Raw genomic sequence first — 16,640 nt, forward strand, 5'->3', positions numbered from 1 at the left:
AATAAGTGAGACGCTGTTAGATGTAAAATTATTTTTGAGGAACCTCAACTTAAGGGAAATGTCTCTGGACCTAGTTCAGCTCAGAGGAGGTTATACAAAAAGAGTATTATTAATCCTCCATTGCATCCAATGATTAGCAACTTTGGAACACTGGTTGAGAATGAAATCAAAGGTCTTTTGAACACCAAAACATGGTGTCAAAGAAAGCTGACCCAAGAGGAAGAGATTTGGCTGAGAAACTTAAGTAGCAATAAAAATATTAGGATCACGAAACCCGACAAGGGGGAGGGGTAGTAATAATGGAACACCTAGATTACTGTGGAAAGATGCTTGAATTATTGAATTCAGGACAAAGGTATTCCCAGGTATCCAAGGGTGAAATTGATGTGGCCTATAGGCAAATTGACTGGGTACTGGAAGACAACTTACTTCAAGGAGCGATAGATAAACAACTGTTTAATTTCTTGTGGGTGGATAAACCAGTCATACCAGGGATATTTGGAATACTACAGACCACAAGGATGCATACAATCCACCCCTCAGACCCATGATTGCTCAAAAACCCAGCCTTTAGCTATATTTGTGGATACCAAATTAAAGCCCTTTTATAACCTAGTGGATCATATTTTGATCGACTCATGGGACTTTTTATATAATGTTGGTAAAGTAGCATACAAGGATAGCATGGTATTCATTACCATAGATGTCAGGGATGTATTCTCCATTATTCCTCAAACTATTGGCTTAGAATGGTTTGAACACATACTTATTGAGTTGGGATTCTTAACAGCTTCCAATTTTAGGCTAGTTATGGAAAACATGGAAATTGTGCTAAAACACAACCTCCTTTTTTTCCAAGGTGAATATTACAAACAACTAGATGGTGTTGCTATGGGAGCCTCATGTGCCCCAGTGTATGCAAACCTCATAATACTGAATTCGGAAAAACAATACATATTTACCTCTGAATATTATGCCCATATTAAGGGATATTTTCAATTTTTGGATGATCTAATATTATTTTGGGATGGACCACCTGGAGTTATAAATCAGTTTATGGAATATATTGAGAATACAACTGATTTTTTAAAATTCACCCACCAAGTAGGGAATACTATTATTGATTATCTCGACATCCAGATTACAAAGGACAGTGAAAGAAGATGTTTCACATCCAAGATATATCGTTAAAAAGTTTTTTCTAACACCTACTTACATTTTGAAAGTAGTCATCCCTACCAGCAGAAGAAAAACATTGTGAAAGGACAGATGGTTAGGGCAATCTGAATGACTTTTCTTAGAGAAGATGTGTTTGAGGAGATCAAAACTATAAAAGTGTCTTTATAGCAAGGAGTTACCCTCCTGATTTGATCAACACCATAAAAGATGAAGTGTGTGCTAGATGGGGTACTATATATATATATATATATATATATATATATATATATATATATATACACACACACACCCCTGTTGAATTTTGAAGTTAACACCCCCGGATCTATCCCTGTGGTGCCACCAGAGGATAAGACTAAAACACCTGAGGTGAGGAATTACATCCGTAACAACAACAGTGGGGGGGGGGGGGGTGACCATTTTTTTGTACTTACATATAAGCACTATATGATCAGATTTAAATAGACCATTTGTAAATACTGGGAGATGTCTAAAATTATGCCCAATAGCTTAAAAGTATTTCCTTCCCCCCCTAAAATTTAGTTTTAGGAGGGGGGCAAATTAAAAAGGGTGTTTTAATGTAACCAGAAGGTAACCCACACTACCGGAGGGGCTAGAAGGAAAGTAGGAACCTTTGCACATGGACACTGTTCCCAATGCAGATTTACTGCCAACAAAAGTGAGCTTTCCATTCCAGGCCTCAGTCATGTTAACAGAAATAAGGTTATGCTAGCTAAGGGTTACTACAACTGTCAAACCAAGGGTGTGGTTTATTTGGTTTATTGCTCTCTGTGTTATGCCTTTTATATAGGCAAAACTGAAAGAAGTCTGAAAAATAGGATATACGAACACATCAATGATATCCCAAGAAAACGGAAACTGATGCCTTATACAGACATGGTGTGTTATGTAAAAATGCACAGTTTAGATTTTGGGTTATTGAGCAAGTGAAACCTTTTGAATGGTGGGGAGACTGGGAAACCCAGCTAGAGCTTTGCTAGTTAATATGGCAACTCCAACTTGACTCCTGCACCAGTCCAGGGTTAAATGACTGCCTCTCTATTGTTCCTGCTTTAAAAATGAGAGCACTGGTGTAGGTGAAGGAACATAAATAAAATACAGTAGAACTATCAGATGCACTTTTTGTGCACTGTTTTTTCTTGTTTACACTAGAACACAACATAACAAGATATTTACATCTGCATTTATGAGTATACATATTTTCAAAGTGTATATTTTTAAAGTGGTTGTTTTATGTAATATAAAAAACATGCAATTTAACTTTTGAAACTCTATGATTTTCTATGGTTATTCAAAGTTGTTTGGAATGAGCATCTAATCAAATGGTTGATTTTTACATTTGTACCAACCCACCATGGGTATTTAAAAGCAACAATGAGTAGATTATTTATTATGAAGAAGTTTCATGTGATGAAATGAAAAGCGCTTCAATCAAATAAAGATTTATTTAATTTGTACTGTTGGGAGCTGTGTGTTTCCTGTTATCCTGGTACACTGCTGAGGGATAGATGTTCATTGGACTACTGCTGCTGCTGCCTGGCTGTTTTTTTTTTGTTACTAGTGCAGTTTCCTAATTCTGTTTAATGCCATCCTTGATAAGTAAATGGGGATCCAAAAATTCTCCTCTAGGCAGTCCTCTCAGTCTGTTATAGATAGTGGGAGCAGTAGTGAGAAACATAGTGGTCTAGTGGACTGATTGTGCAAACCTAATAACCTATGAACATAAACAGAACTATGATTTCAGACTGTAAATCGGCATCCTTAAACTAAAGGGTTCATTTGAATAATAACAACAACAAAAAATAAATAACAGTTACCAATAAGCTCCATGGCACAGTTTCATTGATGTGTGATACATATAGTTGATACACACCACTGAATCATAGGTGACTATGCAAATGCAATGCATCCACAGCAATGCACCACAATCTGTGGTTTACAGAAATACTTAATGTGACAACCCTCCACTGGACCATTAATCAAGGAGCCTCAATCCTCACCACTGGCACCTGTGTGTGTGTGGGGGGGCATTCACTGGGAGAGTAACAGGTACATATACAGTATTTCCAGATGCAGATCTCTGCATCAAGTGCAAGTTCCCTTGATAGCACACAGAGACCACATTCAGCCCGGGGCTGGTTTCTCACTCTTTCTCCAGCTCCCCATTAAGACTCCCCACTGGCTATAGAGTTGAGATCTCAGTTGAGTGACCAAGCCAAGACTACTAGCACCCGATCTGTCCAACCAGTGCTTTGTGCCCCTGCCCAAGTAGCTGACACACACTCTCTTTGAGGTTTTATTTACACACACACACACACACACACACACACACACACACACACACACACACACACACACACACACACACACACACACACCTGGGAAAGGCTGGCACAGGTTTATTAGCTATGACCTCTTCTGCCCAGACTATAAGGTGGTTTCCACCTCCACCAGTCACTCCTTGACAGCTACTATAAGGCCCTTAACAAAGGGTGACCAATTTTACTGTGTAATATTAATATTAATACAAATGGTAATTCGACCAAAGCAAGGCTATTAGGAGTGGCCCACACAGTGTCCACAAATAAATATACAAGTACTTTCAAAGCTTAAATATCTCTGCACAGATCAGCTACAATTAAAGGTTTAAATATATTAAATAATAAATAATAAAAGAACAAGAAAATACTCTGTATATATATTCACAGTGACATCAAAGTTCAAAATCACAGGAAATATTTAAATAACATTGCAGTACAGGCTAACACAAATAAAGAAAAATATCTAAACTAAGCTTCACTATATTCCTGACACTATCTAAGAAAATTACTATACCCTAAAAACTTACTAATAGAGCAAGGCAGGTGTGGTGAATGGTTCTTGTTGTTGTCAGGAGCAAGTCAGAATGCAGAATGCCATGTCTCACTAAGAGACTTCTCAAAATAATATCTAAAATATTACTGCTGGGATAGCTTGCAGAATGACATCATTTCTGGTCATCTGACTTCTAGTTCCCAGGCAAAACAACCACTGATGGCAGCTGGTAGCATTTAACATCTACCTGTAGAAAATACATAGACAAGGGCTTTTGCTCAGATCTTTGGCAGATGCTGGAAGTCACAAAACAATTACATTCCTTCATGCTTCCAAAGTAGCAATTAGTTCACTCTAAAGACAATACAGAAAGATTCCTAGTACAGACTTTGTGTTTCTAGTTGCATTGAAGTGTCTTTTATGGCCTAGCCTATAAAGTAATTTAATTTCAGATATTTTTCTAAAGTTTGCTGGACTGAGGTTAACCCTCCAGTTTCCTCTGTTAACATATACATTTAAACAGTTACATTATACAATGACCGCCCATTAATATTCAAAAACGTGCATGCTGATTGGTCAGCGTGCACGTTGTAAATCAGAGTTATAGTAATGGAAAAAGGTCCGGTCGCCAGGACTTTTTCCATTACTATAACTCTTTTTTTTACAGCAACGGAGAATGCAAAATCTCCATTGCTTTACACTGTCTCGCTATGTTAAACTCGTTTAACATAGCGAGATAGCTTTAAAAAAAGCAACGGAGATTCTTTGTTGCTTTTTTTAAAGCTGTCTCGGTATGTTAAATGAGTATAACATAGCAAGACAGTTTGTAAAAAGCAACGGAGATCTTGCTTTCTCCGTTGCTTTTTTTTTAAAACTGTCTTTCTTTGTTAAATGGGTTTAACATAGCGAGACAGCTTTAAAAAAAACAACGGAGATTCTCCGTTGCTTTTTGTAAAGCTTTCTCACTATGTTAAACCCATTTAACATAGCAAAACAGTTTGTAAAAAGCAATGGAGATGTTGCTTTCTCCATTGCCTTTGCCCACAGCTCTGATGTACTGCGTAGGCATACACATGTGCAGTACATCAGAACTGCCGCAGAATACCAGACAGCTGCGGAAGGGCAGCAAGGAGGCATTATACAATGCCATTATTTAAGAAAAGTAGTTATTTTTTTCCTTAAATAATGTCATTGTATAATAGCAATAACCCACTTCTGGTTGTGGGTAATGCTGGATTTACCCACGGTTGGCTTTGTTTGGCCACTCGGGCTTCACCCTCATGACCAAACCACACCAACCGTGGGTAAATCCAGCATTACCCACATCCAGGCATGGGTTATTGCTATAATAGACCACACACATTTCTGTCTGTTCCAGTAGGGCACACTGTGGATACATTTTAAACACAAGCAGTTTGCAAATACCTTTTCAACACAAACATCTTTACAGAGCAGTTTGATATACACGTGACATACAGTTATAATACATTTGTAACATGAGCATCTTATATGACACACAGTTCTAATGCATTTGTAACACCAGCATCTTCTACAAATTAGTTTGATATTCACAAATGACATATAATTATTTACAAAATTCCAGCTAGCTGTGCTGGCAGTACCTCCTTACATCACACCTGGGTACATGAACAAATCTATTATACAATGGTAACTAAGAAATGTTTTTAAAAGTAACTCTGGTGTACATAATCACTGCTTGACAATGGGTGATGTAGGATTTACTCAACTTGTATAAAACGTACCCAGATTAACTTTACCCTAGTTGGTAAATCATGGCAGTCATGAGTAAATCCTGTATCATGCATTATTTGGAGGCAAATACTGATATAGCTTGCCCTTTGTATTCAACCTCTATAACAGATGATGAAGATGCCTGTCTGCATAACTTCTAGTCACTAAGCATTTACTGGTGTAAGTGCTACAGCTCTGCAATAATCAAATAGTTTATGACTGGACCAATGCCGGTGATGCATAGGGATACAATCCTGACTATGGTCCTAGAAGAGAAAGGAATTTGTCCATTTGGAGGGACAGGGTAGAGTCAGTCCATTACTGCATAGAAGGGAGACAAGTGCACACCTATCCCTTCTACAGAGAGGACAGGTGTTAGGCTCACCAAGTCACCAATGGGCAGTAAGCTTTATAGTGGGTAGAAAGGAGACTACACCCACATGATGATGGTGCTGTCACCTGCTAATCAAACTTTTTCCCAGAATCATAGGCAGGGTTTTATCCCCTAGGAAAAGATGCTGTGCAGCCATATACACATACTCTTTTCCATATGGCCCAAATCAAAAGAAGAAGCATGGCAGTGGAAAAGGAGGGACAGAATCCAGTGTCCTTGAAAAGCCCACCAGTTGGTGCAGGAAAAACCCTTGGAAGAGTGGCTGTTTGAAGAGAGATTTTCAAAGGAGGGAGACTGGGATCAGTTCCTTGAAGCCATCAGCTTGTTACTAAGGTGCATCTTCTCCTGCAATGCAGAAGGAACTACCACTTTGACGTAGAACATCATCCCTTTTCATTCAGAAAAACAGAACTGCCATGAATTATTGTTTTTTAGTTACAAATGTCAAAAACATACAAAAATCAATTTTGGCATTATAGATAGTCATCTAAACTTTGCTTTCATCTGTTTTAGCATGTAATTTATTAGTACCCAGTGCAATGCAAAATTCTTATCCAAATGTATTTGGCTTATTATTTTGCAATGGCAAACTTTAAGGTATAGGATGTTTACAGTCCCACAGGTTGATGCAGTGTTGGGAACATCATTCTTGTTTTCCTTATATTTGCACCAGATCAGCAGAGTGTGTCTTTTTTAAACAGTTCATTAGTAACATATTTTAATTAAATGATTTTCTATTACCTTCAGATGTTGAAGATGGTGGTGGGACATCATTTTGTGCACTGAAGCTCTTTCTTCCAGAACGACTGACTGCAAAAAAGAAAAAAGATAATTAAGATACATAAATATAAGAAGGTAATGCAGATTCAGTGTTTGTCTGCTGGGCCAACTACTGTATATCTGAGACTGGTTTTACAGGTGAATATATCTGATATATGTTCAAAGTGCAAAATGGTAGGCCTGTGTTACCAATTGTCGTCAGCAAAATCATGTACTGCAAGAAATGGGACAGTAGCAGTTTGGTTGCTCCTGTTGTTTTCTTTTGTTCTGAAATACATGGGTAATGTTGTGATATAGCAGTAGTTCCCTGTCAACAGATGCTGGTATCACTCACGATAGATGTGCATTTTAAGAGAAAAACTTGGTTATAGACTCAGGTAGGCTTTGCAGAAACTATAAGGAACACAAGTAAGTTATATAGACATGCAAACGTCCTTAATAATAAATAATGGGAGTTGGGGAGCTTCCACCATTACATTTTATTTACTTCACATAGCTGTTGGGCACCATAAGACAGCTATTTTTTCCAAGGGAATGCAATAAGGCTCTAACATCATAACTCTTGCAAATTGCATTATAATAGTGTGACAAATATCCATCTACTGCCTACAACTAATATGTGATGGGTAGGGGTTATAGATTTAATTTCATGCACCATGATGGAACCAGCTATATGGAGTTTGATTCCCATCTCTAGTATCACTTAGTATACAAAGGGCAATTGGCCTTAAGTGCACATGGCGAATGTGTACTGCTGCCATGGGTATTAACCAACACCTGCCACACCGAAATAAGCTCCATATTGCAAAGCTAAGTTGGAGAGTTTATAATCACTACCTCCCAAGTATTTCACCTATCTATAGACTGAACTCAGTCCCATTTATTGCAACCTTTTAGACTGTGATTGGGAAGTAACCAGAATTATTTTGCATGCATGCACATGGCAAAACACACACACACACACACACACACACACACACACACACACACACACACACACACACACACACACACACACACACTCAGTATTTTTTAGAATAGGGAAATATGGGGGTAAGTGAGGATTGTCCAGTACTAAATCCCTAATACTGAAGTTTACAGTAAGTTGCCAAACAATAACTCATATTACTGTTTACCCTTAAAATAATCCAGCATTTAAATATGCAGATATTAGCAATTATCACTAAGCAGTCATCTTTTCAAAGTAAATATAAGAATAGCAAAGAGTTTGCACAAAATAAATAAATAAATAAATAAATAAATAAATAAATAAATAAATAAATAAAAAATAAAGTATTGCAAATGTCAGAAAACTCTGTTTAACAAATAAACTACAACAATATGCTTTTGGCTAAAAGATATAATGTGCCCTTTTGGACTCTGGCTTCCAACTTCAAAATAGAATATGCAAATCCTTAGATTAGATAAATATACAGTTTGAGCATTTTTACCTCCTGTTACTTTTTGAATTAGCAGTGTGCCCTCAGTTTGCGAGTGTCTATTCAGGATTCCTTGAATGTTGTTTGTCTTTTCTTTTCCCACAATTCTATGCCCAAAAATGAAGGGTAAGACTTAACAAGACAGATAAGAAAATCAACATGTGACCTAACTCTGCAACTTCAAAGAGGCATTACAAGAGTAAACACATCTACACAGTCTGGAAGTAAGTTTTAGTTTTGGGTCTATATTATAAACTCGAAGGTACAGAATGTCGACAATCTTTTCATCGACACATATGTGTTGAATGTCCACTTCAGCGAATGGCCATATCATTGATTTCTTTCAAAGGCCAGTATCATCTGGGTGAGTCTTTCTTACACTTGTTTTGTTTGTGTAACCCTTTTTTCTTTGCTTACAGCTACATGTAGACATAGAGATGTCTAAGTATAAATACATTTAGCTTTACGTAGATAAATGCATACATACAGGTAGACAGATAGACAAATAGAAAGGTGGGAGCATAAGTGGATAGCTATAACCTGCAGTACTATTCTGAGGTCTAATGAACTTTGTAGTTTTATTTCAGTTCTATCTTAAATAATAGAATAGCGTTTTTAGTTTACAATATCCTATGCATAGCTAGCAGCAAAAAAAGATCACAACTAAAAAATACACAAAAACAACCTTGGGGTCCTGACTTGGTTTCTAATGTATCGATGACCACATCTAATATCATTACACAGGATAAAACACAAAAATGGCAATTGTGTCAGCCTACGTACCTCACACAGTTGGTGGAGTTAGCATTCATACTTCACAACTGTCCAGATTTACGCAAAATGTCCAGATTTTTGCCTCATATGTTTGGTTTGTTTGTCATAGAATTTCTGGTCACTAAATAACTAGCAAGTTTCAAAGTTTATAAGAGCAATATTTAACATCTGTTCCCATTTTTGGCCCTTTGCCCCCCCCCCCCCCATTATTTTTTGCTTGGTCCAGATGGTTAGTTCTAAGCTGTTGAGAGGTGTGGTTAGTATGGTGTTGTCACTAAAAACTAAGCTAAAATACTAGTAACAGCATTCATTTATCTGGAAGTCTGGTCCTGAAGTGTAAACATCAGAGAAACTTCCTGGAGGTAGATTCTGTATACAAGAAAAAACAATTGGTGTGATTTAGCAGGTAGACCTCTGTCTGCACAGAAGAAAAGGAAATAAGGTATGATAAGGCTTGACTTCACATCAAGGTCAGCATATTTCTGAAAACCAATTGTCGACAAGCAGTGTGTAGCCATTTTGTTTGGGAGTTTGCAAGGCTGCTGCTGGAGTGAGGATAGGACAGTTTGCAGGACCTACAGACTAATCTATTCCCTAAAACTTGACTCTTACCTCCACTAGGGAATAAATGGGCTGGAGGACTGTCACCCCAGTGTAAGAACAAATGGGTCAAATTGGGTATAGGAAGCGGAGACACTGGGCTAATCTTAAAGACAAAGAAAGAGTTTTTAGCACTTACAGTGGGAGAGACACAAAGATTCCAGCAGCAGGGTTTTGGCTAGAGACAACAGAAGACAAAAAAAAAAAAAAAGCCAGAACAACGATCCCCTGAATTTAACATGTCATTTTTTTAAAACCCTGAAGAAAATAAATAATGCTAAAATCCTCATGTTTCCTCTATAAACTAACTAAATACAAGTCTCTATGAATAAAAGGAATTTATACTCATCAAGGCAACAATACAAATACACTAGAATAATTCTTCTCCTGGGCTTCCTCAAATATTCCACAAGAAACTATCATAAGTAGCACTCTAAATAGTGACTGGCAGACCATAAGCAATATCACCTCTAAGGATGCAACAAACTTATATAGGCTAACTCAGCTTAGTACAATCCTAATTAGATACAATAAGCATTCTGTAAAGGAAATCACTAACTTCCCAAACAAAATTATCTCTTCTGATGCTCTCTCCAACACCCTGAGTGCTTCCCTAACTTCATTATAAAGGACCACCAAAATACCCTTAAACTTCACTACTACAACCATGCTCCTTTCAAAAAGATGCCTTCATCTCAAACTTACAATAAATAAATTGGAACCAACTACTAACCCTTCATCTAGATGATGCCCCCCCCCCCCCTTATTGACACAATTGTCCTTATTATTCTAAATATGTATGCTGCTATAAGAACCAACAGAATCAAAGCAAATCCAATACCCTGGCTCTCCAAACAAATGAAACTAAGAACCAGAGAGACAAATAATGACAAATCTGTAGAACAAATAAGATAGTCTAACATACAAAAATAGAAATACCTCAGGAATAGCACCAAGCAAAGGAATAAATATGACTAGAAATCATATTATACCAGTCTCCAAACATTAAAATGTAAAGTACCCAAAAACTCCTCTTTTCTTCAGTCAACCAATTACTAAATACTGGCCAAGTCACACAACCTAACCTGTCTGCTGTCCGGCAGTCAACTCAGTGAGGTAACTTGGCCCCCAATTCAATACACACTTCATCAACCTGGTAACTTCTCTCCTAATTCTATCAATCTCTGCTACCTTACAACCCTCCTCTAAACCAACACTCCACCATAAAACATTCTTCCTGGAACCCACCTCCATGTCTACTATAAAAGTCTACTTCTACAACTAAAACCTAACACTGCTGCCCCAGATAACCTATCAGAAGACTACATTAAAATGGCAGTAGATGCTCTGACCTACCCAGTTTCTATATTGATTAACTGATAGGTTCATAGGATCGGTCACAGGTAAGTACTAGGTGAACTGTCTTGCAGGCCATTTTAAGCCAAACCAATTTTAGAGGTGAGAATTAAACCCTGTACTTGTGACTGTGAGGTAAACACCTTAACCATTATGCCAGCCCCCAACCCCCCTTAACTGTTATGCTAAACCACAACCCTCATCCATTAAAGAAAAAATGTTCCTAATCTATGGAACAAATCTTACATCTTACCCTTACATAAGGATAGCACTTCCACAGATCTTACCAAGTATAGTGACCTCTGTGGTGATACTACTTTTCACTTTTCTGGTCTGTTCTATCTGTTTGCATTTTGTTAGTTTGTTCTGGGATCTTAGTCTTGTATTTCAATTAGGAGTTGTTGGAAGACTGTGTTTCTGCATTATTCTGCACTTCTATTTCTACAAGTAGAATTACTTGTTAAAACTTTCTGTTTGTATTTTAAATCCTGCTGGGCCAAAATCTTGTGATTTGCATCTTAATTGTTTATTACAGCAATTATTTCCATAAACAGTGTTACTGGTAAATTTCTGCATAGTCTGATGCCTTGAATTGTAGTAGAAGTTCAATATTGCCTTTATTTGATTGCTAGCATCTGTAGCTAGCCTTTTTCCTAGAAAATTTCCCAACCCTTCCACCCTTCTGCTGTTATTGTTTTATAAGGTTTTTCCTCTGCCTTCTACCTCTTGTGATTATCTGATTTCTGAAGTCCCTCTCTCCATCTTTCATTGCTATTGACTGTTGCATAAGCTATTTATGTACTCTTCCCACCCATTGTTTTCCACAGACCCATGATACTGAGTGTGCACCCAGCAAATGAGTATTCCTAAGCAAATCTCCTTTACTACATACTGTCTCCCACTCATTTTCCTTGAGCTCAGTCAAAACCTGTAGTTCTAGCCTACATTCCAGAAATGTTTTACCTGTATCCAGTGCAATCCAAGCAAAGTTAAGTACCTTACATGTCAAGCAGAGCACCTCTTTGGCCCTCTTCAAAAGGAACCTTGATGATTGGATGGGAAAAAGGAAAAGTATTGTGTAAACATTAAAGTTAGAAACCAAATACTGGACAGATTCCTGAGACAGTAGTGAAAAAGAACCAAAAAACAAATACAGACAACAGTGCAATAAGAGGTAAAAGGCCCAAGACATACATCTCAAATGTCCCTCATTTTGCAGAATGCTCATTTTTTTTAATCTTACTTTTGACCTGTCCCTCATAACTTCTCAGGTAATCAGTGGTGATTGCTATTATGTTAATAATGTGATAGTTTACACTTGCATTGCTATTGTTTAGAGAATGCATGTTGATACAAAAAGTCTTATTTTAAGTGCATCACAATGTTATATAAAACAAAGTGCTTTATTTGTATGGCCTTTGTGACACAAATATTTAAGAATTTTGCTTTCTCAGAAATCCTGAAAAATGAATTTGGAAGATTTGCCAAACAATGTGTTTACCAAATAGTAGGTAAAAAGGATTAAACTTTGAGGACAGAAAGAGGCTATGGTGCAGCAGAAATAAGTGCCCCACTGTAAGTAGGTGGATATTATAAGGCAACAGTACATGAAGTTTGTCTCCTGCTGTGAGCTATCAATCATAGCAACAAACAGCTCAAATTACCTTTGCCACTTTGACAAATACAAAGGGAAGTTGTTTAGGGAGAGAGGAGACTCAGGCATAACAAACGAATGATAATTGTCTACTTTAGAAAGAAAAAGTAATAACAGGCACTATGGATGCTGTTCTGTGTGATTATCCCTGTTAGTTATTTAATTAGTCATTGGCAAGAAAGAGTAATTAAACTTGACTGACTAAAATAATGCAGGGTATAAGTGACAAGACATGTAAAGTCAATGCACTGACAGGAGCTTAGGGGCTATGATCTAATATTTTAAAGCCAAACACTGCATTGTGGGATACCTAGACATAGACAAAAAATCAAGATGCCAGACCCCATGCGGGCAGACTCTGGAATTACATTTAAAAATATAAAAAAGTACACTGCGGTGGTGGTGCTGTGGTAGCGTTGTCGCCTCACAGACATTGCCTGTTTGATTCTCAGTTAGAGCGTCTTCTGTGTGGCGACATGCGTGAATGGGCATTCCTTCATTGAAGGTTATGCGTTAGGCCTGGCAAGCCAGCATGTAAAAATCTACTGCCAATCATTAGCGGACCAGAGTTCCACTGTGGCGACCCCTTACCGGGAAAAGCCGAAAGACACAAACAAATGTAGAGTCTAAAAGTGGTGTTAAAATGTAGGAAACATTAAGACATGATAAAAATAAACATATTTTTTCAGTCTGTGGGTGTGGTTCTCCTTTAATAGCCTTCTAACCCCAATACATCACCCACTTGTAGATCACAAATCAAAGGACTGGACATTATGGATATGCAGTTTTCTAATTTATCTGTAGCCATCTTGGTTGATATGGACATCTTGAGACAATATAGTAATTATCTCAACTTTACTGACAACCACTTGATCCTTAAAGAACCAGACACAGTATGCAAGAGGTTTATTACACAATGAAACTGGAAGGTAAAGCTTCACATACAGGTCCACATCAGGCCATTGAAACCACACACACAACACCCACCTCACACAGGACACAATGCACACATAGACTAACATACACTGAGGCACTTAAAAGCAATCTTCCTAAAGAACAAAGATCACCTTAGATCACCCACTGTCAAATCTATGCCTCAGCAAGCCCAAAGGCATTCAGAAAAAAAAACACCACCTAACACCACACATACTGCCACTCTCAGTGGAGCCCCAGATACCAAACCCCTAAGGCAAGCAAACACACTTCCCAGAACTCTCATCTTAGGGACTCCATTGTAAGATATACTGATGCCCCTATAACCAGGCTGAACAAGAAAATAATAACTGTTAGTTGCTTATCTGGAACCACTATTTGCCAAATCACACATGCACTCAAGTCATTACACCACATGTACCATGTAGGTATACATGACTTGAAATGTACCTCGATGGACTATATGAAGAGAGACATTATCGACCATTCAGACTATGTGTTTCAAGCTGGTGTAACTCCCACTGTATTTCACTGTAGAAGTAACAGACTGTAGTTTTTCACTACACCACAACGTGGAGCTCTTTTCAGGAATATAAAAGACAATTGCGAAAGTGAAAGAGGACACTGGAACACTAGCTGAAGGAGGGAAGACTGAAACAGGGAGCTGAAGGATAAAAGGGCCTTACAGCAGGACTGGATTTTCTTTTCTAGTGCTCTGGGGGCAGGGAAGTGAAGTAGCAGATTGTGTCTGTCTTTTGCTGAAATCCTGGATGATGGTATTTTGTGGAATCAGGAGAGAAGTCTGAAACCAGTATTTCCATGCCTGCATATGATTTAGCAAGAAAGGAGTTCATTTGCGCCTAGTACAGAGAAGCCATACATGATTACCAGAGTTCTGGCAGATGATTTTTCTACTTTTCTCATCAGATGAACCACAGTGCCTGGTCACTAGGATATTCTGGATGGAGTGGTGAGAGGCTTTGGCCATCTTTTCTATTTTTATAAGATTGTGGATTTCTCCCCCCTAAATGCTTTGTGGATTACAAATAACTGGGATCCATATGAGCTACAACTTTGGCCCCATCATGCTGGCAGCAAGACTGTAAGTAGTCACTGGCCAGTGAACAGGCTATAATAGAGTGTTTCATATTTGGTCTGTTTAGAATTGATCAGGGGGGTTGAGGATGTTAGTACTTAGCTCAATGACATTGCATTTTCTCATATCTGTATTGTTGCATTATAAATCTTTATTATTCAGTAACATTGCATTTTGCTCGTGTTAGTACTGCTGCCTTCAGGAATTTTGCTGCTCAATGACACTGCATTTTCTCATATCTGTATTGTTGTATTATAACTTTTTTATTGCTTAATGACATTGCATTTCCCCCATGTTTGTATTGCTGTATTATAAAGTTTTACTGCTAATCGATATTGCCTTCTTTGTGCATGTTTGAATTTCAAGACCTTTTTCTGTTGAGTTCTGGGGAAGAGGGTGGATGTATGGTTTCATTGTATGCATATCTCACCTTGCCTTATTGCTAACTGGTGCACTGTTGAAATAATTGGTTTGTGGATGTGCTATTGCCTTTTAAACTAGATGTGTCACCTAGAAAAAAATCTGTCATTCTTGCCACCTTGGTGTGTTGGGCATAATATGGGTGTCACCAGAGTCAGGTAGGAAGGAACCCTTATCTACTTCAGCTACACCTGCGGGTGTGCTACATTTGGGGGCTCATCCAGGATTGCCTCTACTGCCTTGGACTCCACCCTATTCCCCTGTATGTGTGGATAGCAAATCCAGCAGAAACATGAACTCAGAAGTAGCCGCTACATGGTGCAAACAGCACAATGCTCAGTCAGAGCACTGCTTAGTTCTGGTGTTGCCAGGGGTCACATGGAGTGATATGCAAATACATCAAGTCACCGGATCCTTACCAGTTGTAGGGTGTGGATTTTTATTAGACAGCACCATGGACCCTACTGAGCAGAGCACATTGGCCTTATTAGAATGGAAAAGTCCTTTAGTGTATGAGCACATACCTTCGAGTGTACAAATTACAGGTGAGAGTGCAGTCTGTGTGGTAATCCCTGAGAAGTGCCCTACCTCAGAAACAGAGAAAATGCCTGTGGAAGCTATGCAAGTAGATCACAACCTTACACCAGATGCTGCAACTTCACTGCCCATAAATACTATATGTCCTAAAGTTTTGAATGCTTTGGGAAGTACTGTAGAAAAATGCTTAAAGCCTACACAGCCATTCACTGGGTATGGCTTCTGCAAATTGCATTTCTTTTCTGACAAACAATCCACACCTCAGGGAGAGGAAGATTTTGAATCCTGGATGGATCAGGCTTCACAAGCTCTAGAGGAGTGGGATATACCAAAATCTCAGAAGAAGCAGCGGATAGCTGAAAGTCAAAAGGGATTAGCTGCAGATACCAGACGCAACCTAAGGATGGGTAAGCAAGATTGCACGGCCAAGGACTATTTAGGAGTACTGCAGGATGTGTTTGGTAGGACCGTGAGGGCTGCTGACCTACTGTATCAGTTTGAACATACATACCAAGAAGTTGGTGAGAAACTATCTGATTACATTAAGAGATTAGATAAAATGCTCCACCAAATCATCCTAAAGAAGGGGGTGGATCCAAAAGTCGCTGACCAAGTATGGATCAGACACATTTTACAGGGAGCTCAAGCTATGAACTCCATTGTGTGGAAAATGAGGATGAGAAATAGGGAAGAGATTCTAACTTATTCTCAGTTGGTTAAAGAGGTGAGGGAAGAGGAAGCCCTGTTGGAAGCAAAATCTCAGTGTTCAACAGCAACTAAAACAGTGAGTGAACACCAGCAGGAGCCTATAGCCATGCTCACTACTCAAACAGGAGTCATGGCCCAGGGTGTCTGCAGTGTAGAGGTGTCAAAATTGCACTTGCAGGTGTCTTC

The sequence above is a fragment of the Protopterus annectens genome, chromosome 1.part1, assembly GCF_019279795.1.
Source record: "Protopterus annectens isolate FY-2018-M chromosome 1.part1, PAN1.0, whole genome shotgun sequence".
In the NCBI taxonomy this organism is placed as follows: Eukaryota; Metazoa; Chordata; order Ceratodontiformes; family Protopteridae; genus Protopterus; species Protopterus annectens.